The following is a 25,284-nucleotide window of genomic DNA, read 5'->3' as shown; positions in this document are numbered from 1 at the left end:
GAGGAGCCTTGTGGGTTGCCTTGTTTAAGCTGGATGGGCTCAGATTCACTGTTGCCAATTTTGACTTTGTAATGTCTGTTTTCAAGATATGATGTGAACCATTGCAGTGCGATGCCTGATAGGCCAATTTCGATTAGCCTGTCAATGAGGATCTTGTGGCTAATGGTGTCAAAAACTGCTGAGATGTCTAGCATGGCTAGAATGTAGGATTGACCTTTGTCTAGTCCTCTGAAGATGGTGTCAGTGAGGGTGATTAATAGTGTTTCAGTACTGAAGAATTTGCGGAAGCCAAATTGAGAAGAGTGTAGGACGTTGTGTTTCTCTAGGTGTTTGGTGAGTTGCTTGTTTACTATTTTTTCTAGCAGCTTGGCAAGGAAAGGGAGGATGGATATGGGTCTGAAGTTGTTTAGTTCCATGGGGTTCAGTTGGGGTTTTTTTAAGATGCATTTGACTAAGGCTCCTTTTATGTTAGTTGGTACATGTCCCTGAGTTAGGGATATGTTGATGATGTTTGCGATGGTATAATGTTTGGCTATAATGTTTGGGATAGATTTTAGAGACATTATTGGGATTGAGTCTGCTGGGTGTGCTGCGGGGTTAATTTTTCTTATGATTGGTCTCGAATTGATCTAAGGTGGCATATGGGATTTTGGGGAGGGTAATTTTATTTGATATGGTGGTGGGGAATTTGTCCATTATGTTAATGATTTTGTCTTTGAAGAAGATGGCAAGTTCATTGCATTTTGTTTTGGACTCTTTGTCCAATATTGATGCTGGAGATATTTTAGTAAGGACAGTGACATAGGAGAAGAGGGCTTTTGGGTTGAATTGGAGATTGTGTATTTTCTTGGTGTAATAATCATGTTTTGTTTTGAGGATTGCTGTTCTGTAGCTGTGTAGTGTAGTTCTATGTGTGGTCAGAAGGGTGGGGGTGTGATATCTCTGCCATTTCTTTTCAATATTTCTGAGGGTGTGTTTCAGTTTTTTTAGTTCGGGTGAGTTCCAGGGGTTTCTGTTATGATGGGATGGGTTTATGTTCTTGGTCATTAGAGGGCAGAATTGGTCGGCTATGTTATTTGTTATGATGTTCCACGTTGCGAGGGTGGATTCTGTCAGTTAAGTCCAGGTTGCTTAGTGCAGGAGGAAGGGCTTCAATCAGATTATTGGTTTTGCATGGTCTTCTGAATTGTATTGAGGGGGGGTGGTTAGGTGTGGTGGTGGCTTCAGTGTTTATGGAGAAGTTTTGATGAATTAGAGTGTGATTGGACCAAGGGACAGGGGTGCCTCAGGGAGGATCTGAGGTTTGTATTTATTTATGTATTTATTTATTTATTTATTTATTTATTTATTTAAACACTCTTCTATATCGTCATTAAGTTAATTCACCATCACAACGGCTTACAGAAAGGCACAATAAGAAAAAACTATAATTGTATAGATTACAAATTAAACATGTGCCAACATAGAACGGTAACATATTTTTAATAAGAGAAACTATGTGTTAATTAAAGCTTATATGTTGGTTAGGAAACTGTTAAGCGGTTCAAATCTATGTTAATATGCATTTGGAGATATAAAAGAAAAAAACTGATTGCTTGGTGCGTCCTTATCTATCGACTGTTTTCCTCCTTCTCTTTGTCTTTATAAAAAGCTTGTTTAAAAAGCCAGGTTTTTAGATTCGTTTTAAATAGTTTCAAATTCCTCTTCAGCCTTATTTCGAGTGGAATGGAGTTCCATAGAACAGGTCCAGCCATTAGGTCTAGGGAATGTCCTGCTTTGTGAGTAGGTGCGTCTATAATTTGTTTGAAGCCTATGGCTGAGAGGGAGTTAAGGATTGCTTCGCAGGTAGGGGTTTGGGGGAGGGTGTCAACGTGAAGATTGAAGTCGCCTAGGATGATGGCATGGGTGTCTATGTTTATGTTCTCGGTAATAAATTCGATGAGCTGGGAGGGATTACTTTCTAGCAGACCTGGAGGGGTATATATATACCAGGCAGATTTGGAGTTACTTGGATTTAAAGTGGACCATTTCATAGTTTGGAACTGTGTGAATAGTCTGAAGCTTGAAGCCATGTTCTTTTTTTGCAGCAAGGAGAAGGCCGCCTCCTCTTTTTTTGATCCTGGGGACAAAGAAGATGTCATATAGGTGAGTTGGAAGTTGGTTGGTTAGGACTGTGTCAGTTTGTTTGAGCCATGTTTCAGTGATGGCGCATATATCGGGTTTCTGGTCTGATAGGATGTCATTTAGGATAGGGGTCTTTTTTACTAGAGATTGGGCATTGAATAATATAAGTGAGAAAACGGTGAGACCGAGTAGATGGGTCATGGGGGAAATTAAGATGGGGATTAAGGATCTGGGGTGAATGGCAAGCCTCTTGTTCGATAGTTTTCCATGTCCAGAGGGTAGTGCTTTGTTTTTCAGTAAATGCAATGTGCTCATGCTAGGTTGTAGTTTACAATTGCTGAGGAAAAGAAGGGGGGAATGTGGACCATTTGGTATAGTGACCTGATATCAGAGGGGATTGAGAGAAAGGGGGAGGGATAGTAGAGGGGGTGCAATTAGTGGAAGAGATTAGGAGCTAGGTCCAAGCTAAGGTGAGGTTGTAGTGGGAGGCGTGCAGGGTAGAATGATGGTTGGGTCCTGGTGGAGGAGGTTCTGGATGGAGGGGCCTGGGGGGTTGGTAAGGACTTCAACTATGGTGTGTGAGGTTAAATGTGGCAGGGGCAGCACAAAGGGGCACACTAAGGGGCATGCGTTGCGACTGTCGCTGCCCGACGTCTCCACTACTCCCACCTTACCTCTTTGGTGACTCCCTCTTTGCCTGTTGGAGGTTTGGCTGCCACAACGTCATCTTGCCGTTCCCCTCTGGCGTCCCCGGACCAGTTAGACGCTGCAATCTGCCATGTTTTCCAGCAGCCTAAGGGCGCGTGTGTGGCGCAGCCCCGACTCAAGTACCAGTAGTGGCGCGAACCTCAGGGGCATCCCCCTGAGGTGACGTCATCTTCACCGGATATTTAAGGTCTCTGAAATCGCTAAGTATCGAGTTAGCAAGAGCTTTCCTCCAGGTATCGGCAGATGGGATTTGCTCTCCGCATACCTTGCTACTCTGCCTCCTCGGACTAACCAGGGATACCCGCTCCTCGGGGGCCTCTCTTCTCTTTTGCTTTTCAGATCACAGTCCGGAACCGGTACTCGCTCCTCAAGGGCCCACGTTCCCTGACTTGCTACTGAATACCACCTCTGCCAGGAAGTCATTGCTGCCTACAATACCAGTGAGTTACTATCTCTCTCTCAGAGTGTTCCCTGGAACCAGGTACTCGCTCCTCGAGGGCCTACTTCATTCCAGCTCCTGAGCTGCTTCTAAGAGACTATTGTGTGAGTGTTACCATCAAGGTTCTGTTCCTGAACTCTGCATACCCTGCCTACTCACTATATACAGTTTCTCTACAGCTCAGTTATCCTGGATCACTCTTCCAGTATCTGAGGGACTACAGCCCAGCCGGGCACTTCCAACTCACTACTGCCACCTCATGTGGTTCGATATACTATTTAATAAAAGAACTAGTGTGTGTCTGTCTCCATACTCTGAGCCTGACCGGTGGTCCCTCTCGGGATCTTCCCCCGGGGACGTAGTCATCTGCCACTAGCCCAAGGACCCACTCACAACTACCACGAACACTAACAGCATGCCTCTTAGGTCACGCACCTTTGGCGCGCGGTGCCTGAGCCCTGTGCCAGTTTTTAAACCTTTTAGTCGCCGCCGATTTTGTAACACCATTCCAACATTTGTTCAAGCTGTCTGTCACAGTTCTTTGATCTGATTTCATATGTACTAACAGCTGAGCTGACTATCACCTGTAAATATAAAACAAAGAATACCAAAACTCTGAACAAGATCAGCAACATAAACATTAAATAATCAGAGAGAAAGAATCAACTCCAGTGATTCCACTGATTACTTTTCTTACTGTGGAAATTGAAGAATTCTATACAACTTCTTGGATGCAGTCACTTGAACATCAGGCCCACTATAAAGCTATTCCTTTAATACCCAGAAAAAATAGACATTCTAGGAGTAATTCATGGTCTACAGTATCAAATCAGCAGATAGGTCTAGCATGACTACTAAAGAGTCATAACTCCTATCTGTATACATTAAAAAAATATCTAATAGAGCCACAAGTAAGACCCCTTGCCATGACTCTGTATAAAGCAAATTGTGCAGGATTCAACCACCTAAACCCTTAACACACACCCTAAAAGTTGATGGAATACAGTCTTCTCCATTACATTTTTAAAAAAAGACAAATTTGATACTGGATGGTAGTTAGACAAGGTTCCACAGTCAATTACCATCTTTTTCAATAGTGAACAAATTTAGCCCATTTCAGTCCTAAAGGAACATAGCTCTGACACACGCTAGGATTAAACAGTGTGATGTTTGCTAGTCACAGGTCCTGCCATTGATCAGCATCACTTACCCCACCTCATATTGGCTCGTGGTGGAACCTGAAAGCCGTCTTACACCACTCCATCAGCAGGATGCTAGCAGCACTTCCACTGCTGCCATGCTGGGCCAATTCCTAGGTGTGTATGTGTGTGCGCAACACAACACTTCTTGAAGGCTCCACAGGCCATTCCCATCACTCTCTGATGATGGCATGCGGATGAGTATTTAAACTCAACAGCGGCTCCTACTTGGTCCCTCAGCAATGGGTCACCTGCTTAGAAACAGAGCAAATTGCTCCTGCATTCCTGATTGTGTCATGCCCAGCCTGCCTCATCCAGCCTTGCCTTGCCAAGCATTGACTTCTCATCCCATTCTCTTCCATTTCCATTTCCATTTCCATTTATTAAAATTTATTAATCGCCTACCACAAAAGAGGCCTAGGCGATTTACATCATTAACATACATAATAAAAACATAAAGAATAACAAATACAATAACACACAAATTGCATATGTTTCACAGAAACAAAAATAGTCAATATCATATGGATACACTCTATAATCAATCACCCAAAGTATGTATCGAAATCCTCACATCTATAAGAGTGTTTATTCTGCTGATAGCGCTCTAGAATATGTTGAATGCACGTTGGAGTAGGTGCTCTTTCAATAACTGTCTTTCATGTGTCTTTGCCCATCCTTGGCTTGACCTCCTTGTATTGACCTCCTGCATTGGACCTGACCACAACTGCCACCTCTTGCACTGGACCTGACTATGTTGTCTGCCACCTGAATGTGACCTCTTGCATTGTACCCTGTCTAAGCTTGTCTGCCACCTGTCTCAACCATTGGCCTGTTCCTCATCTCTCCAATTTGCTGTCTGTCCTGACCCCTGCATGCCTCTGGACTCTTGCTCACTTCACCACCATAGGGACCCACCTAAGTCATCTGGCCACCAGAACCCAAGGGCTCAACCTGCGGGGGAGGCATCTGGGATAGCGAAGTTCCAGTCTGTGCTGCATCAGGGTGCATTCACCAGCTTTTGGAATAGGTCTCATAAATTTTCCTATGAGGTTGGGTCAACTGCACCCCAGCAACCAGGGCTCACTCTCATGCCACTCATCATAGACTCACCAAGAAAAAACATAAACCAAGATTCTCTCTCATGATAAATTTAGCATTGGTGCAGGTGGGAAATAGCATGGGCTTTAAGTGCAGATCCTTGGGTAAATAGCATGGATGTTATGTACCGTGCCACGCTACATTTGAACCGTGCCACGCTACATTTGAACCGTGCCACGCTACATTTAAAAAGAAACTTAAGACTTGGTTGTTCGAACAAGCTTTCCCATAGAACTAATGAGCAAGAAAAAAGGCATTTCATATCCTCCGTATCTTCCCCAGCTTATATTATATACCTTTTCTCAAATTAACTATTTTATGTTTATTTATGTTTATTTATGTTTTCTCAAATTAACTATGTTCAATGTAAACCGCTAAATGTTCAATGTAAACCGCTAAATGAAGCGATAGTTACGGTTCCTTAGTGATAGTTTTGGTTCCTTGTAAACCGGGGTGATATGTATACTATACAGGAACCCCGGTATATAAATTCTTTAAATAAATAAATAAATAAATGTACAGGTTCCAGAATCATAGGTACCAAGTACATGGTCCTGATGCATGGGATCTGAGAGCCAAGAGGCCTTAAGCAGGGCCAAAGTGTCAAGAGAGTTGGTCTCAATTATAAGCTTCTATGGTAGTGAAGGGAGTGTGGAAGAGCACAGGCCTTGATCAGGGATCCTGGGCAGGACAAGATCTTACATCTCAAACTTGGGCCTCTGGTAATGGAAGATCCCTGACCTCAAGCATAGGTCCTTGGCAGAAGCAAAAGCACAGATCTATTTATTTATTTATTTGAAAGATTTCTATTCCACTGATCTGAAAATCTTGATGGATTACATCATACACACATATTGAGCCAGAAACATAGCAAATCAATTACACAAGACATATAGGAAACAAATCCCACAAATCATTAAAGAACAGTAAAGACTATACTTATTTTGCATTCTAAGAGTAACTAACCTGTAGTGGCATGGCAAGATGCCTAATATCTAAGTGTCAAAAGCAAGAAGAAATGGGTGAGTCCTTCAAAAGCTTTCCAAACTGTAAAATGCATGACTCTCCTCTCATAACCTCAGGAAACTCATTCCAAAGTATAGGTGCTGTCATATAGAAAATCCTATTTCTTAGCTTAGTTAACTTAATCAGCTTGAAGGAAGGAATCTCAAGGAGATTTTAAGAGGCAGAAAGCAATGCCCATGTAGGATGATACCTGTGAACTGAAGAAATGAAACTAGTGGGAGCAAGACTATGGAAGGCTTTAAACTTCAAGCACAGCACTTTGAATGTAATGTGGGAAGCAATGGGTAGCCAATGTAGTTTGGTGAGAAATGGTAACATATGCTCTCACAGCAGTGCCACAATCACCAGACAAACCTTGGAAGTTTGAATTAATTGCAAAGATATAATTGAGGATGCCAGTAATCTTAAATATAAAGAAGTACAGTAGTCTAATGATGAAAGGGCAAGGGCTTGAGTAATGGTGCTAAAGTCCAAAGAGCAGAGATATGGCTTTAGATATCTTAGCATACATAATTTGAAATAGGAAGACTGGAATAAGGAATTAAGATGTGGTTGCAACGAAAGAGAGGAGTGAATATGACTCCCAGATTTCAAGCTTGCTTAGAGATAGGAACTGAATGTCCCTCATACAAAAAACTACTTGGTATCTTGGGAGATCAGTACATGACATCAGCACAATCTCTGTTTTCCTGACATTTAGGGCCAGCCAATTAGTTGAGAACCACCCTTTTCCCTTTGTTAAACAATGAGCCAAATTCTGAAAGGCCCCGGTGAGACAGCTGGTTATAAGTATATAGAATTGTATGTCATCAGCATGCAACGTGAATTGTACGTTTAGCTTTCTTAAAACAGAAGAGAGTGGAGACAAATAAATATTGAACAAAGTGGCAGATAATGAGAAGTCTTTTGGGACCCCTAAAGTAAGAGAATGAGACTTTGAAGATTCATTACCTATCCTAAGAGGGAAAGAATAATCAGGCAGGAATGATGAAAACCAGGAAACGCCCATGGCAGACATGCTTCTAAGTGGTTTAAGAGTATCTCATGATCAATGGTATCAAATGCGGAAGAAACATCCAAGAAAATCGCAAAAAAATTGGTACCTGAATCAAAACCTGTAAGAAAAATTTGAAAGACAGACACAAAATATATTTCAGTATTGAGAAGTGATCTAAAACCAAAGTGATCGTTATCTAAGATGCTATTTCTTTGTATTGCCCAATACCAACAGCAGACAGCGAACCCAATTTTCTTACTTTCATGTCAGCCAGCAGTAGAACCCAATTTTCTTACTTCACATGTCAGCCAGCAGTGATACGATATGTTAAAAATTTTACATTTCCTTGAACAATTCTTTGCTTATTGACTCGCTTCGTACAGACAATGATCAATCACTATTGGACTTGTGTAGCAAGGACCCAGAGCCTTCTTAGCACAGCAACCTGTGCATCAGCCTTATAATCTGAAGGTCGTGAGTTCATTCTTCAGAAAAGTCATCTGTCTTCTTAGCACCCCCAGAACTTTCCTGTCAGCATTTTCTGGGTGTCATTGTCTTCACTTTCTTTTGTGGATCATTTATATCATCCAGGTACTCATCACCTTTGGGAATTCTCCCTGGCTGTAGCACATGTCCCTTGCTCTCAAAAAAGCACTTGCATATTAGGTTCCAATGCACTGATGATATCCTAAAAGTACTATTTGCCTGCAGTCTGTAGGCTACTTAAGTTATCTGGGGCTTTGGGTCCTCAGGAGCCCTTATGATCCTGTATATAATGCCTTGGAGTTGACCAACTAAATTATCAATGTAAGCCCATCCCCAGGTGTGGACTACAATCAAATGGGGCCATAAAAGAATTTATAAGTTCTTTGGGGCAGGGAGGGAAGGGAGATTGGAGAGCTATTAGGCTAGCTCTCCAATCTCCTTTCCTTCACAGGGTATAGGCTCTCTCAACTGGGGGATGAAAGGAGTCCTCTCGGTTCCCAGTATGGGGTGACTAACTCTCCCTCTGGAATCCCCTGGGTTAGGGAATATCTGATAATCTGTGAGCCCCCATTACATAAAGGGAAAAGTCCAATAATGCACCCAAAGGGATCTCCTACCAGACAGGTTGTGTACTGGCTGGGCAAAACCCCTCCTAACCCTGGCCAAGACCACCAAACAGGGCTTGCTTGGCTAAACTGTCTGGGCCTGTAAAATAATAAAAACTTAAATCTCTCTACCTCCAAACTTTGTCCTAAACTCAAAGGACTGACTTCCAAGCTGTAGCAAGGATATGGTTATATACTGTTAGAAATAGGTTTGGCCATTCCAGACTGCACAGAAGGAGGTGCTGTATTTGATACTTCCTTTCTTCATCCATCCTACTCTAGCTAATTGACACTGTGCTAACCCAGGGTCTACTGGTAATCCGAGAAGTATCCAGGTACACCAATCACACCCTCAAAGAAGATTCCTGCATCCTTTTGAGCCTTCATGTTCTGATCTGCCTGTACATGAGGACAGTTAAGTCCTGCTTGTCAGGTGACTCTGCCAATAGCATTTTACCTGTTCAAGACCGGTAAAATAGCATACTTCTGTAAGCATGTTCTCTGATGGCCCTCAGCAGTAGCTGGATAATGCTGAAAATCAGTGTTATCCAATTAATTTAGCCAGATAATATCTGCTCTGTCCCAGAATACCCCCAGACCATCCCTAAAATAACTGGATAAATTTTCTGCTACATAAAAGCTTATCTGGCTACATTAGGGGCAGCCCGATGGCAGGATTTCAAATCCTGCATTATTCCAAGTCAGTGTCAATTTTAGCCAGACAAAACTGATGAATATGGGCTTCTAATAGTTAATCAGCTGTTGTGATGAAAATTATGCAAAATGCTGCATAGTAAAATTATGTACAGAATTTATTTCACACAGTTTTTACAAAAAACCCCAAACAAATATTAATAATGAGGTAGATATTGAAATGCTGTGTGACTCGGCTGCTGAATATATACAACTATTTTAAAGTTAGCTGGATAAGTGAATCCAGATAACATCCCTATGGGCATACCAGACTTACACCTAGATTCATGGAAATTACCACATGGTAACAATGCACTTTGCATTGATAGTATCACATAGTGCAGTAAACTTTTTGTGATATATGAGAGAGAGAGAGAGAGAACTATTTATATGGCTTTTATAGTAGTCAAGTATTTATATCTCTAGAGGAGGGCCTAAACCACCACCATCTAATGAGGTGAGATGGTGGTGGTTTAGGGGTCAGTTTTTCATGCAGAGTGAGATGTACCAACAGCTCAGTACACCTTGGTGAACATCTGAAGTCATTTCAAATGAGGAAACTCTCACAAAGATGACATTTCTACTATGTTCTCTCACCCTACCTTGATGGACTCTATAACAGGGTACCATCTTGCTACGGGGAGATAACATAGTACAAAATTTCATCTTTATAAGACTTTCCTCACTCCAAATGATGTCAAATCTTCACCAAGGTATACTGTGCTGTTCATACATCTCACTTTACAAAAAAAAATGAACCCTAAACCTCAAGCTATTAGATGGCCTTCCTATAGGCATATAAATGCTGGAACACTGTGATGGTCTTCTCAGAGGAATGCTCTCTCTCTCTCTCTCCCTTCCCCTTCTTCAGAAATGGCCAAAATGTAAATCTAAAAATAAATTGCATTATGGCCATTTCAGGCATTTATTTATTTATTTATTTGTTTATTTAGAGACTTTTATATACCGGTATTAGTAGGGACATCATACCGGTTCACATTTGAACAGCAGGTTTGAAAGTACATATTAACAAGGGAGAAAAAACTGGGAGGGGGATAACACAAGAGCAGCGTAGAAATGTAGCTTAACAACAGGCGAACATAAAAGCTTAACAACAGGTGAACATAAAAGAATATGGCACAACTTAATGCCAGGAAAAAAGGTGTAGCTATTTTGACATTAAAACCATGTGATAGCATGCATTATGCTATTGCATGGTGTGATATTGCCCCTCATTTTAATAATTCCCACCCAAACTCCTCCCTTATCCCGCCCCTTCCCAAAATGTGCATCCGCACCATGCAATAGCATTATTTTCGCTTGTGCTATGGTATTAACGCAAGCGTTATCATATGCGTTAACGCCATAATGCATTTTGATGAATGACCCTTTTAACTGGTTAACTATTTAGCCAGATAATAGTTATCTAGCTAAATGGCAGCCATTCAGCAGGGCTGAATTTTCAGCTGCCACTACTTAGCCAGATAAATCCTAACTTATCAAGCTAAGTAGTGCTGAATATCACACTCAATAATTATACCTCAATGAGGTCTAAGTAGTTTTTTTGAGAAATTTCCTGTAGAAAAATCTTACATGCTATTTATTTTATCAGGATTAGTCATCTATAAGTCTTGGTAGAAAAATTGTGTATATTGTTTTACAAATAGTCCACAAAATTTGTCACCGAATAGACCATCAGCCTATTGGAATGATACTGTGGCTACAAAAGATGCAATTCTTACATCATTAGAAAAATACAACTATATCTTCTGCTCACTATAGCTAAAGAAATGTTGGGAAGAATGTTATTTACTGCTTAGAGATTCAAGTTCTGCAGAATTGTTTGACAATGTAGTTTATATTGGTTATCTTTCTGGCTCCATAAAGGTCATAGCTTTGATGTAAGAAAGACACAATTGTTTACCCTGCCTGTGAAATATATTTATATGTTGCTAAGGATTAAGTCAGATTTAGGTAAACTAAATACCATATGTGAGGGTAACAGCTGTGGTGTTAGCTCATCTTCCAGCTTATTAAGTTTACTGTTTTTCTGGTGTGTTTTAAAAAAAATAAGCTTTTGTTGGCAGTAGCAAGTACACTCAACACCTGTGTTTAAATGCAGATGTTTCTAAAACTTAAAACTACTCAATAACTAATCGGTTTATTTTGTAATAATATAGTTAGACAAACAGATCACCAAAATTTGATTACTGTGTTTGCAAAGAAGAGCTTTTGACATACAACTTACAGAGGTAGAAAGCAAACACAAAATTGTTTTTCTCGCTCTGCAGTACCAAAATATGTTCTTTTATATTTCTTAAACCACTGTCCTACAAATACAGTCACCTTATTAAACATACATCATATATCCCATTGATTTTAATCACTCAAATATGTGAATTTTTTCATTATAGCCACTAAATAAATCAAAAATCATCAATCTTTGATTCAGCAATTTGAGCATTATAGAATCTGTGACCTGATTTTTAAAATGTTTTTAATTCCATTGTGCACCAAGAAAATTGGGCAAGAGAGATATGAGAAAAATAGAGAAAAAATGAAAAAGTAAAAAAAGGCAGACAGCAGTATGGAAAGGAATGAGCAAAAATATAATGTATGTATGTATGTATGTATGTATTTTGATTTATAATGATAATCTACACCACTGAGTAAATATGCCATGCATAACTATTAATTCCTTTGACTACCAGGTTATATATACATCTATGTCTATAGTTTTGTCATATATTGACAACTTTTCTAAACAAAGTTCTACATAGTAATTATTCCGCTCACACCTATTAGTTACATTAACTACCTAGTATTATTTATTTCGCCTGTATCTGAACTGTTGTTCACTAAGTTATATGTAAAGCCTGTTGCTGAATTACTGTTCACTGTAAACCGATTAGATGTTCCAAACGATTATCGGTATATAAAAACACTAAATAAATAAATAAATAAGAAAGATATGTGGAAGAAAAAAAACTAATAAATTGCAGAGAAAGCAAATGAAATAAGAAACTAGATAATATCCAGAATAGAAAAGAGAAAAACAAAGAAAACTGCAAAAAAAAAAAAAAAAAAGGTGGAGGGGGGAGTGGAGAGCAGAATGATGAAGAAAGAAAAAGAGTGAAATTCCAGAAAATAAGAAAATGAGAATAAAAGATTCCGATTGGAGAAAACATTTTGGCTAGACAATTATATATGTTTTATCAAAGATATAGGGGTAGATTTTAAAAGGTGTGTGCAGGAGTAGATTTTTTCACACAACCCGACGCGAACAAATCTACTTCCTATTTTATAACATGCGCGTGCTGCCATGCGCATGTTATAAAATACAGGGTCGGCACGCGCAAGGCTGCGCAAAATCAGCAGCCTGCGCATGCCGAGCCAAGCAGCCATCCTCCGTTCCCTCCGAGGCCGCTCCGATTTCGGAGCGGCCTCGGAGGGAACTTTCCTTCCGGCAGTCCCCACCTTCCCCTCCCTTCCTCTATCTAACCCACCCCCCAGCCCTAACTAATTCCCCCCCTACCTTTATTTTACAAGTTACACCTGCCAGAGGAATGCCCCTGGGCCGGAACCACGCCCACGGCCCGTCCCTGGAACACCCCCGATGACGCGCCGGCCACGACACGCCCCCTCGACACGCCCCGACATGCCCCCCCAGGAAAGCCCCGGGACTTACGCTCATCCCAGGACTTGTGTGCGCCGCCGAGCCTGTGCAAGATAGGCTCAGCGCATGCAGGGGGTGGATGGGGCAGCTTTTCGGGGGTTATGCGCGTATCTTACATGTGTAACCCTTTGAAAATCTGCCCCATACTGTATATAGAAGGGGTAATATTTGAAGGCTTAGTCAACTTGCATGTGCATACAACAGTGGATGAACCATGTACTTCAATTCAATCTGCACATTACAGATTTTCGAACTGTAAAGAGAACTTGTGTATTACCATTCAGCGGCTAAATGTGTATATGTACTAGAGATGTGAATCATGTCCTCGATCGTCTTAACGATCGATTTCGGCTGGGAAGGGGAGGGAATCGTATTGTTGCCGTTTGTGTGTGTAAAGTATCGTCATAATCGTTAAAATCGTGAGCCGGCACACTAAAACCCCCTAAAACCCACCCCCGACCCTTTAAATTAAATCCCCCCCTCCCGAACCCCCCCCCAAATGCCTTAAATTACCTGGTGGTCCAGCGGCACACTAAAACCCCCTAAAACCCACCCCCGACTCTTTAAATTAAATCCCCCACCCTCCCGAACCCCCCTCCCAAATGCATTAAATTACCTGGGAGTCCTCCATAGCGGCGGTCCGTGGCTAAATCGGGGGAAGGGGGAGAGCACGAAAACCGGCACACTAGATCGTGAGGTCTTCAGCCGGCGCCATTTTTCAAAATGGCCGCCGCAAAATGGCGGCGGCCATAGACGAAAACGATTCGACGCAAGAGGTCGTTCCGGACCCCCGCTGGACTTTTGGCAAGTCTTGTGGGGGTCAGGAGGCCCCCCCAAGCTGGTCAAAAGTTCCTGGGGGTCCAGCGTGGGTCAAGGAGCGATTTCCTGCCGCGAATCGTTTTCCGTACGGAAAATGGCGCCGGCAGGAAATCGACTGCAGGAGGTCGTTCAGCGAGGTCCGGAACCCTCGCGAGATTTCCGGACCTCGCTGAACGACCTCCTGCAGTCGATCTCCTGCTGGCGCCATTTTCCGTACGGACAATGGCACCGGCCATACACGTATGGGCGGCGCCATTTTCCGTACGGAAAACGATTCACGGCAGGAAATCGCTCCTTGACCCCCGCTGGACCCCCAGGAACTTTTGGCCAGCTTGGGGGGGCCTCCTGACCCCCACAAGACGTGCCAAAAGTCCAGCGGGGGTCCGGAACGACCTCTTGCATCGAATCGTTTTCGTCTATGGCCGCCGCCATTTTGCGGCGGCCATTTTGAAAAATGGCGCCGGCTGAAGACCTCACGATCTAGTGTGCCGGTTTTCGTGCTCTCCCCCTTCCCCCGATTTAGCCACGGACCGCCGCTACGGAGAACTCCCAGGTAATTTAATGCATTTGGGGGGGGGGGGGGTTCGGGAGGGTGGGGGATTTAATTTAAAGGGTCGGGGGTGGGTTTTAGGGGGTTTTAGTGTGCCGGTTTTCCTGCCCTCCCCCTTCCCCCGATTTACGATTTTTTGACGATAAATCGGGGGAATTGGTATTGTATCGTGGCCCTAACAATTTTTGACGATTTAAAATATATCGGACGATATTTTAAATCGTCAAAAAATGATTCACATCCCTAATATGTACTGTACATTAAGAGCTGATATTGAATATTTCAGGAAATTGGGGAGCAGTGTTTGAGAAGTACACATGCACAGGACATTTTCAAAATATAGAATGCACATATATCATGTTGCCAGTACAATCTTTGGTGCCGTGTATATAACCTGGTAGGTAGAATCAAATGTTTTTCTTCTTTGTCCTATTGGCTGGTGTTGAAGTATCTGTTAGCTTGCTTGTGCTTCAGAGAAGACAGTTGTGCATCAGAGAAGGCAGATATAGCAGGGGAAAAAGAAATTCCCTTCAGAAATTCCCTTCAGAAAGAGTTTATAAACCCAAGACTAGCTTTTTACATTTATCTAATCAGCAAGTGTTTGTTTTGTCAAACTATTTTACATCTCTTTTAGAAGTTAAGGTGTAGAATTGAATGCTGAGAGTATCATATTCAAAGGGGTTTGTCTGGCTAAGTTCAGGACTGAAGAACATAAGAACTGCCATACTGGGTCAGAGCAAGGATCCATTAAACCCAGTATCCTGTTGCTAACAGTGGCCAATTGTGAAATCCTTACCCTCTGGATGGTTCTCCTCTCTCAGAACTGAGGCCTGAGCTTCTTTCTTCTGTTCCCCACTGCAGGACTTTGGGCTCAAAGTATTGGGAAAACCCGAGGAAAATCCAAACGGTTCATATAATGTTGAATAACTCTGAAATGTGTTCACAATGTTATAACAACTCTCATAGCCAAAATCATAGGGAGGATAACCTTCAAACATACACGCCTGCCCACGTGCATGTATATATGGACACCTGCAAAACTTTTCCGGTATTTTATAACCTATACATATATAATGTATGCAGGTTATAAAATACATGCAAATGTACTCAAGAACATTCACGCACTTGTAAAAAATACATGCAAATACATTTTGCACATATCTGCATACATTTTGAGTTATCCGGCTAAGTATCAGCACTTATCCAGATAAGTAATGCTTTATCCAGCTAAGCAGCAGCAAATGAGCTAATGAGCAGGATAAGTCTTAAAACACTCCTTATCTGCTAAGGTCTAGATTGACAAAGCTACAATATGATTAAAATGTGCACTAATCACTGTATATCACACGAGATAGCCATATATCAGTGTTATGCAATATTTGCGATATCATGCAGTGTTTAGGACTGAAACCTGCCCCTTTTACAATTAGTTGCTTTGTATGGCATTTACATGCATAAATTTTGAAAATCTATGCAAAGCAGCTAATGCATACCTAATTCTATGCTACTAAAATAGTGCGATTGACTTAGAAAAAAATCTGTCCTATTATTTTATCGTTTTTGAGTGAGGTGTTATTTTTCCATGAAAGTACTGGGACACTGGTGCAGGTCCCTGATGGGCCTGCAGGAAAATTTAAAGGGTCAACCAGCCCAAAACTCACTTCTCCCCAAACCATAGCTAATGCCCCTGGGGGTCTTTGGAGACCCCTGCTATTCCCTCCTGCCACCTGTAGAGGTGGCTCAGGCACCAAAATATATATATATATATAAAAAAGAAAATGCATAGTGTCAAACCATCCCCTTTCCAAATCCCTCTGCTTTTATCCCAAAAAGTAACCCCCATTCCTTCAAACTCTCCATTCCCCACCTTCCAGCAGCCCCTACCCCCTCCTCATTTCCTCTGGGTCCAAAAATAGAAAATCCCTGGGGGTCTAGTGGGATTCTGCCCAACCCTTCACCATACTGCCAGAAAAAAGACCCTGGTGGTCTCAGGGGAGCAGATCTAAAGTTATCTAGCCTTGTGTGGTTATAACCTGCCACTTAACTGAATATCTCCAAATATATCTGGTTAAGTGGCAGTGTTAAATTTTGTTTAAAATGCTTGGAGGGCTTGCAACCTGATTCCAGACTTGCTCCTTAATGTGATATACAAGGCCCTGCTGGGCTGTTAACCACCCCCGTCCTAAACCACTCTGATGTTTACAAACAGATGTGTTCAGAGATCAGCTCCCCCCCCCCCCTCACCCAATGAAGTCCATATTCAAAAGCATTTAGCCAGCTAACTCAGACGTTAGTCAGCTAAATGAATATTTTGGCACATATCCAGCTAAATTCTAGCCGCCTAATAAGTTAGGCGGCTAGAATTTAGTTGGCTAAGGTCTAGATTTATCAAAATGCAATAATTTTTGCATGAATAATGCCCATGATAATGAAAAGGGGCATGGCTATGATAATTTCAGAGTTACTGCACTGTGCACTATCTTAGTGCTTTGCATAAGTAGTTTATTGCAATGCACATTAAACTTTTCATGCCCTGTAATATTTGTACTTTGCTACTTTCAAATAAGGATTTAATGATCGTCAACTATTTATATCACTACAGGAGGGCCAGCTAGTAACTCAACGTGAGGATTTGCTGGTGGTGTAGAGTTTTGGGGCCAATTTTACATGCAGAGTGAGAAGTACGAACAGCACAGTAGACATCAGTGAAGATTTGATGTGATTTGGAGTGAGGAAAGTCAAACATGAGATTACTTCAATGTTCTTTCACCCTAGCTTGATAGTACCCTGGTAGAGAGTCCATCAAACTAAGGCGAGAGAACTTTGTAGAAATCTCATTTTTGTGAGACTTTCCTCATTCCGAATCATGTCAAATCTTCACAGAGGGCTACTGAGCTGTTTGTATGTCTCACTCTGCATGTAAAACATGAACAAGAGCAGTGGATTGTGTGTGTGCTTCAATTTTCACCACAGATTTATAAGGTTCAGTGTAGCATAAAGAAGCATTGGGGTGTATTATGCCTTCATCCATCTTTTCAAAATGCCTCGGTGTTTGCGCTCACAAGATATATGTGATAAGTTGGTGCATTCCATGTTTAATGATTGTTGAGATATATGTGATAAGTTGGTGCATTCCATGTTTAATGATTGTTGAGATTTCTCCCAGAATAGGGACAACAGGTGGTCAACATCCCTGTGGGAGATGTTCTGTATGTACAGTCTTTTGATGGTGACGTGTTACCTTTGCCTCCACTTTCTAAACATTGATTATCTACACCACTTGTGCTTCCCAAGGGGTAATATATATCTTATGGTGTACATACCCACTTATATATATCAGAAAACTCGTAGATCATTGACGACAAGAATTAAAGCTCTATTACAAGACAGCGAGTGGAGTCACTGGTGGTTACTCATTGTTTAGATAAGCAGCATTCTTTTGCTAACTTTACTTTTGCAGTTTTGGAAAAAGCAATTTTGGATGCATGAGGGGTGATCTAGATGATTTATTAATATGCAGAGAATAGCAATGGATTCATAAGTTGAATTCTGTATATCTTTTTGGACTTAAAGAGATAGATTGGGGTGCTTGCGAGTAGCACACAGATTCTGGGTCATCTGTGAGTGAGTATGGTACTATGGACTGGACAGGGTTAGTGCATATGATGTTTACATTTATGTTGTGGCATGGAGTGGATTGGAAATTGGCATGATTGTAAGGCTACAATGTGATTGGGTATGCGTTTGAGGGTCAAGCTGTTAATGAAGAAATGACATATGTTTGATGGCATGCATGTGAAGGTATGTGGGTATATGGTCCACTAAAGTGCCTATGATGTTTACATTTAAGTTGTGGAATATGATTGGATATGGGTGTGTTTGGGTACGTGATTGAGCATCAAGCTGTTAATGAAGGAAACTATACACGTTTGATGGTATGTATTTGAAGATATGTGGGTATATGGTTCACTGGGGTATTTCATCATTTTGTTAGTGTTTCTTTTAGTTTGTTAGTTTGTTATGTGTTCATTATGGTAACTCTTATGTTTGCATTTTCAGAATGTTTTACCCCTGAGGTAGGCAAGTGAGTCACCGAAACACGGGCCTATGTAGACTCATGCTGTAAAATGATTATAGATGGACACAGCATTGGGGTCAGTCTGCTTGTGACTGAGGTTTAGGTTTATGAACCATAAGACATAAGATAAGTATATTTATAATTATTAGGTTGGGTTGAAGGGGGTTTGAGGTGGTTTATGGAACCAGCATATGAATGAAGTTTATGGTGCTTTGTCTTTAAGACTGTTTGTAGCCCATTGCATGGCAGGAGACAGCTTACTGAATTTACAGCACCGATGGTCTGATGCTGTATTAGTTTGTATTGTGCATGTGAAAATCAAGTTAGAAAGATTTATGTGACAGTTTTGTAGTAATATTGTTTGCTTTTTAATTTTTGCTTTGTATCAATATTATCAGAAGAAATATCTGCTGTTTTTTTATGGTATAAGGGGTATGGCAAGTAACCACATCAGTAGCAGCAAAATCACTAAGATGGCATATCTCAGGCATGGCAGTTTGGCAGAGCAGCAGTAAGGCCTTCAAAATGCTTTCAGTCATCTTGCCACTCAAATGAACATTCTGGAAATCCATGCAAAGGGTTATTTATTGTCAAAAAGACCAGTGTTTCCATCATCAACTCTGGTACCAAAATGAGTAATGAGGGTCTACAATGTCCCCTGAGATTGAGAAGACAGATTCACTTGACATGCTAGTTGATGGGGAGGAAAGACAGTGCTAATTCATCTTGACTGGGTCTGGCTAGACTACAGACTTGTGGTGCCCAACATGCCAGAGTATCTGTGTCCATATCCTTGATGGGATCTGTGAGATGGCATGTCGCAGACATTTGTGCTGGTGTCTTCTTTGCTGGGATGGTGTGACGGTCCCTCTTGCCAGCTGCTTTAGCTATTGCTTGGCCAGGAACAATGGTTCTTTGTAGGCAATGTAACTTTGGCATATTGGTTAATATAAGTCTATTTATAGTCCGCAAGAACACAGAAATTAGTGCTTTGTATCTAACATAAGTGATTGTGCCTGGGGTGCTGTCTGTACATCCTCACTAGTACTGTATATACATTGTGGTACATTAAAAAGCCCTAGCCACTAGTGATATGGCTCAAATTCCATTATTCCATGGGTATCAAAGGACAGATGTGTCAGTGGCAGAAGAATAGGAAAGGTTACTTCTCCAGAAAGAACTAGAGGCTGCACAAGCAGCACTGATATAACTAGAAGGCCCCCAACCAAAATAAAGATAGATTATTTTTTTAAGATAGAGAATCCAGAAAGCAATTATAGCAAAGTTTACTGAGAAACTGGAAGAATGGATCCATCTCCACTATTACTATGGTGCAGGGGCAAAAGTAAAGGTTTATGGAGGGTATCAGCAGTGGTGGGACACTAGGAGTGGAACAACCAGAACCAGCACAGCACTCTCTGCTGTTTCCTCCTGAATTGTATCTGAAGGACAACTTTAGAGAAATTATGTTCAGCATATTCAGACTCGGCAGATATTGAACTTCTAGTATTCAGTAAAAAGACACTGAAGCCAGAAATTCATTCTGCCAGAAAACTATGCATGTCTATCTCTCCCTAATGGCACACTAGTGGCAGCTGGATAAGACAGGAACAGGCAGCAGCTCTAGTAGGGGTGGACTAGCAGATGACATATGGGCTGTGCTGCATACCCTGGTAATGGATGACAACCTTACCTCAGCCTATATCCCCCTGTGTGACTGTTGACTGAAACTGCAAGAATATTATCTCTCTGATTTTCAGCAATAGGATGGTGGTTGATGCATAACAAACTAGGGCTGAATTTGTCAGAAATCTTGGTGGTGCATTGCAATATAATGTGAGAATTCTGTATGAATTCATTGTAGAAAATGCTAATCTGTAAATTGCAGTATGGGTGAAGAGTTTAGGGTATTATTTGACCCTAACCTGTCATTTATCTACCAAATTAAGTCTGTTATTATGTCTGACATTCATAAGCTTAGATTACTACATTGCCTTAAACCATTACTGCAAACTGTTGATTTTTGTTCTGTGGTCCAGGTGCTAATTTTACCATTAATTGGCTATTGTAATTCAAGCTATCTGGGCCTGCCTCAACACTGAGAGTTCTATAGTTGCTGCAATACTCGGCATCCATGTACTCCCACCATATATTGCTCAAATATTTTTGGATTTAAGTATGTACAGATTATTTAGTTTTTCCTATATAGAGTAGTATAACATAAATAACCCCAGTCAAAACATACAATATCATGGAAAGTAATTTGTGCAGAGAATCACTGGGAAATAGCAACATGTCCCCTGTGAAGAACAGAAGGCAAACTTTGAAATATCCACAGTGGGAATTGCCGAGCATCTTTTCTGTCAATAATGATCTGCCACTACTGAGAGAAAAGTTTAATGGACAACGAAGTCTCTGCTCTTTTTAAAGAAAAAAATCAGAGGTGACTGTTGAAAAGATGCATGTAACTTCAAAACCTCCTAATATCTTTTTATACTCTGCTGTAAAAGAAATGTCTGAGGTGAATAAGACAATACGCATACAATATGTGAAATGTCAATTTAAATTTTATGATGCAGCTAGATTTTTGCTTGATTCCATTTTTGAATGTTCTAGTAATGAAAACTGCAAAAGGGTTTTTTACATTTTTGTATCAGTAACCAATGGATCACAATTCTGACTTGCGTTATTGCAGTTTTCATTTGCCTCATCTAAGGAAAAATTGCCATGGTTTAAAAAACAACCCGATAGCTCTGCTTTCAGCCAAATCTGACTGTGTTGCATTTCTCCGGGGTTGGTGAGAAAGCATCAGCCCGGGGGAATGATGCAAAGAAGACGAATGACCTGCTCTTCAAGCTGCTTCTGATCGGGAAATCGGGGGTGGGCAAGACCTGCATCCTTTTCCACTTCCCAGACAATGCCTTCAACACCACCTTCATCACCATAGGAATTGACTTCAAGATCAAAACTGTTAAACTGCAAAAAAAAAGATAAAGCTACAAATATGGGACATGCAGGACAGGAACGGTTTCACACTATCAGCATCTCCTATCACAGAGGTGCCATGGGACTCATGCTAGTCTATGACATCACCAATGCTAAAAAGCTTTGAAAACATCAGCAAATGGCTAGGAAACAAGTGTGATATGGAAGGTAAGAGAGTGGTACTGAAAGCAAAAGGAGAACAGATTGCTTGGATACATGGTATTAGGCTTTTTGAGACTAGTGCAAAAGTAAATGTGAACATTGAGAAGGCATTCCTCACATTAACCAAAGACATTCTTCGAAAGACCCTTGTAAAAAAAACCCAACAGGGAGAATGTGGAAATCAGCAGTGAAGGTGGGGTGACTTCCTGGAAGAGCAAGTGTTGTCAAGCATTCTCCTTTACCACAGACACCATCAACTACCCCACTCCCTCTTTCATTTCTATTTTTCTTCCTTCTGCAAAAATAAACTCTGCCCTTCCCATTTTTAACCTTTAAAGCAAATATTTCATCCTCCCCCATAACAAAACAGAAACATCCAAACCTTCCCTCTCCTTCCATTTATGACTGCTTGCTGACAATACAATTTTATGAAAAAAACTATGTACGGAAGACAAGAGAGAGAAATCATGTCTGACTTATCTCATTTATATGTACTTGTTTAACTCACCACTACATTTGGTTGTATCATAGTCCTTTGAAAAAAAAAAAAGTTTCCTCAGGAAATATTTCTTCATGAAGAGGGTGGTGGATGCCTGGAATGCACGTCCAGAGGAGGTAGTGAAGACAGAAACAGTGAAAGATTTCAAAGGGGCATGACATAAACACTGTGGATCCCTAAAGACTAGAGGATAGAAATGAAGAAAAGAACGCATGGGGGTGTCTTGCTGGTGTTGTGATTACTACCCTTAACCAATAAGCCTTCATACTGTTCATGCAACGCCATCATTGCTCTCTGCTTCAATGAAAGGGGAGGGGGGGAGAGGAAAAGGGGTATTAGATTCAATCAGCAACCAACAAGGACATTGAATTTTATGGTCTGGGAAAACAAATAAGCAGAGGGGTAACTTGCTAATGCAGCAAGCATCAGCAATAAGCCTGTCACTTTTGATGCAATTCCAACATTGCTCTGTTGTAATTCTGCCCTCATGGGCAGTCTCTTATCTTCTCACTTCCTGCCTCATGGCCTGGAGACCGCAATCCCCGGTCTTCCTTGGGGCTGGAACCGTTCCTGAGTCTGCCCTCTGCGGCTTGAGAGCTGCTGATAACGCTGGGCCTATTCCTCGGCACCACCCTGCTCTTCGGCGTTAGCAGCAGCGCTGGCCATGGTCCTGCACACCTTCCTGCTTCCTGTTCCTAAGGCGCGGGCCATGAAGACATGGCCAGATATGCCCTGGGTTCCACCTGATGACTGTTTCCTGTCTCAGCCCTATAAAAGGGCTTCTCCAACACTTCTGCCTTGCCTTGATTTGGAGTTACTTGCTCCTGGAGTTCTCATCTTCCAGCGCTCCATCAGGTCTTCATTCTTTGTTGGAGCTCCATGTCTCGTCTGCTTCCTGTGTTCGTGATTTCCTGATGTTCCATGTCTTCATGTTCCAAGGTTCCCAGTCCAGGCTTCCTGATGTTTCGCTTCCTGATATTCCACTTCCTGATGTTCCAAGGTTCCGCTCCTCCTTCGCTTGCTCCGAGTCCTCCTGACCCTCCAGCTCCTTTGGTTCTCCAGATGACATCTTGTTGGGGTAAATCCGTCCCGTCGGTTCCTGTTCCCGTCATTGGAGTTTCGTCTCAGCTGGATTCCCTTCCTGCGCTTGTCCCGCTCTCCGCGTGGTCCGTGACCAGCCTCTTCAGGTTGTGTAGGGTGTGCAGTGGGACAGGATGGTCCACGACCAGTCCTGTGGGTGGACTGTGTAGGGTGCCCTGAGAGACAGTGCCAATGTCTGAACCTTCCCAGCTTCTCGTCTTGTCCAAGAATCTTCCAAGTTCCTCGTCTCGTCGAGAGTCTTTCAAGATCCTCATCCACTTCCAGAGTCTACTCGTCTTGTCTTGAGTGTTCTATGTCACAAGACCTCCATCTGCCCTCATCCTCAGTTCGGCCTGTTGCTTCTTGCCGATACCCAGCAGCAGGTCCGAAAGGGCTGGGAACGATCAGAGGACTGTTGAAATACCAACATAATGTTGTTGGCTTCCAGAAGCATGCAGGTCTGGCAGAGGGTCAGAATTTGTCTTTGCCCATGCTGGAACACGTCCCTCCAACCCGCGGTGCGGTCTTGGATTCTTCTGGGATCGTGCCGAGGTCCAAGGACACACATTCCTCTCAAGTTGGGATCGCTCTCCTAGTGTTCCCATAACATAACAGAATGCAAGGCCTCCTAAACACTGTGGATAATCACTGTGGATCCATAAAGTCTAGAGGACGTGAATGAAGAATGGGTGGCTCGCGGGAATGATGGCTACTACCTGGAGATAATACCCTTATTCAATAAACATACACACGGTTAATGCAACTCCAACATTGCTCTAAGCTTCAATGGCAAGAGGAAATGTGGAAAAAAGGATTTGCATTCACAAAAAAGTGGGGCGTAGCTTGCTTGTTACGGCGGTTACTACCCCAAACCAAATAAGCCTGATACTTCAATGCATATCCAGCATAGCTCTCTGCTTCAACTGTCAATAGTAGTTTAGCTTAGAATCATTATCTGAATATTTATGCTGAATGTATGTCAAGACCTGGGAAAGCTGGCTGTCAGAAAATGTCCCTCCCGCTGGCCAGGAGGAAGGGGTCAGTAGCAGACCAAGCTACCCATTTATCATGACATTTCAAAATTTGCTTCTCATTAGGGCGATGATAACTAATCACTTGTGCAGCCAGAGTAGGCTTTTGTAGATCCGGTTTGGGAGTATGAGTTTTCTTACAAAACTGTTGCATTCTTATCAGAAGGTAAAGATTTGAAATTCTTAAAATAAAACAAAACAGCAAAACTATGATAAGCACACACAGATTCAACACAAAAATATAAAAAGTTAAAACAAGACTATAACATACCCCAATGATGGTGGGTGCGAGTCCTATCGCTTACCCGTATCTCATCAGCAATTTTATCAGCATCCGTAATCTGTCTGCATTCTCCACCAAGAATGTTCAACTGGGGACCTTATCTCCCAGGTATACGTTCATCCAGGACCTTATCTCCTGTGTTTACATCCCGAGGACCATACCTCTTGGGTTATATGGCTGGTAACCAAAGAAATATCTCAGCCTTGTATTTCTAAGCAACAATCTTTATTAAGTAAAGTAGGAAAATAAGAGTCAGATAAGAATGCAAGAAAAAACAGGCAGTTTCTTTGAAGCAGTTGAAACAGTCTAACAATGAAGTTCTTCAGAGTCTGCTCAGTTTCTGCATGGTATATTGTTTTGTTATATACATGTATTGCTGGCAATGTTTTACCTTTTTTTCTTTTCCGGGAATATTCCTTATTTGGAATGGAAAGTTACTGAAACTGTCTAAACTATGGCTAAGACTAAAGTTTGCCAGGTGCCTTATCTGGTACACTTTCTTCTCCTCTGTTCAGCAGCTTAGACCTTGAGACCTGAGCAAATTTTCTACACCAACTGTTTCAGTTTCTTACTCAAGGTTACTTCCTCATATTAACAGAAATGCCTTCTTTCACTTATGCTGAGTTGTTCTTTTATTTTATTATTTAATCCAGGCTATTCTCACTTATCAATTCTGATGAAACTTCTGGGGAATAATCATCAGAACAAGAAAAGAACCCCAAGGTACTTAGACTGTGGCAAAG

General features: G+C 41.7%; 1 pseudogene; it reads left to right on the top strand.

Moving 5' to 3' along the window:
• The first annotated feature begins 18,292 nt into the window (after positions 1-18,292).
• LOC115092390 lies at positions 18,293-21,984 on the top strand (annotated as a pseudogene).
• The last annotated feature ends 3,300 nt before the right edge of the window (positions 21,985-25,284 follow it).

The sequence above is a fragment of the Rhinatrema bivittatum genome, chromosome 5, assembly GCF_901001135.1.
Source record: "Rhinatrema bivittatum chromosome 5, aRhiBiv1.1, whole genome shotgun sequence".
Lineage (NCBI taxonomy): Eukaryota > Metazoa > Chordata > Amphibia > Gymnophiona > Rhinatrematidae > Rhinatrema > Rhinatrema bivittatum.
The sequence above is the reverse complement of the archived record's forward strand: the minus strand, read 5'-3'. Positions and strand labels throughout refer to the sequence as shown.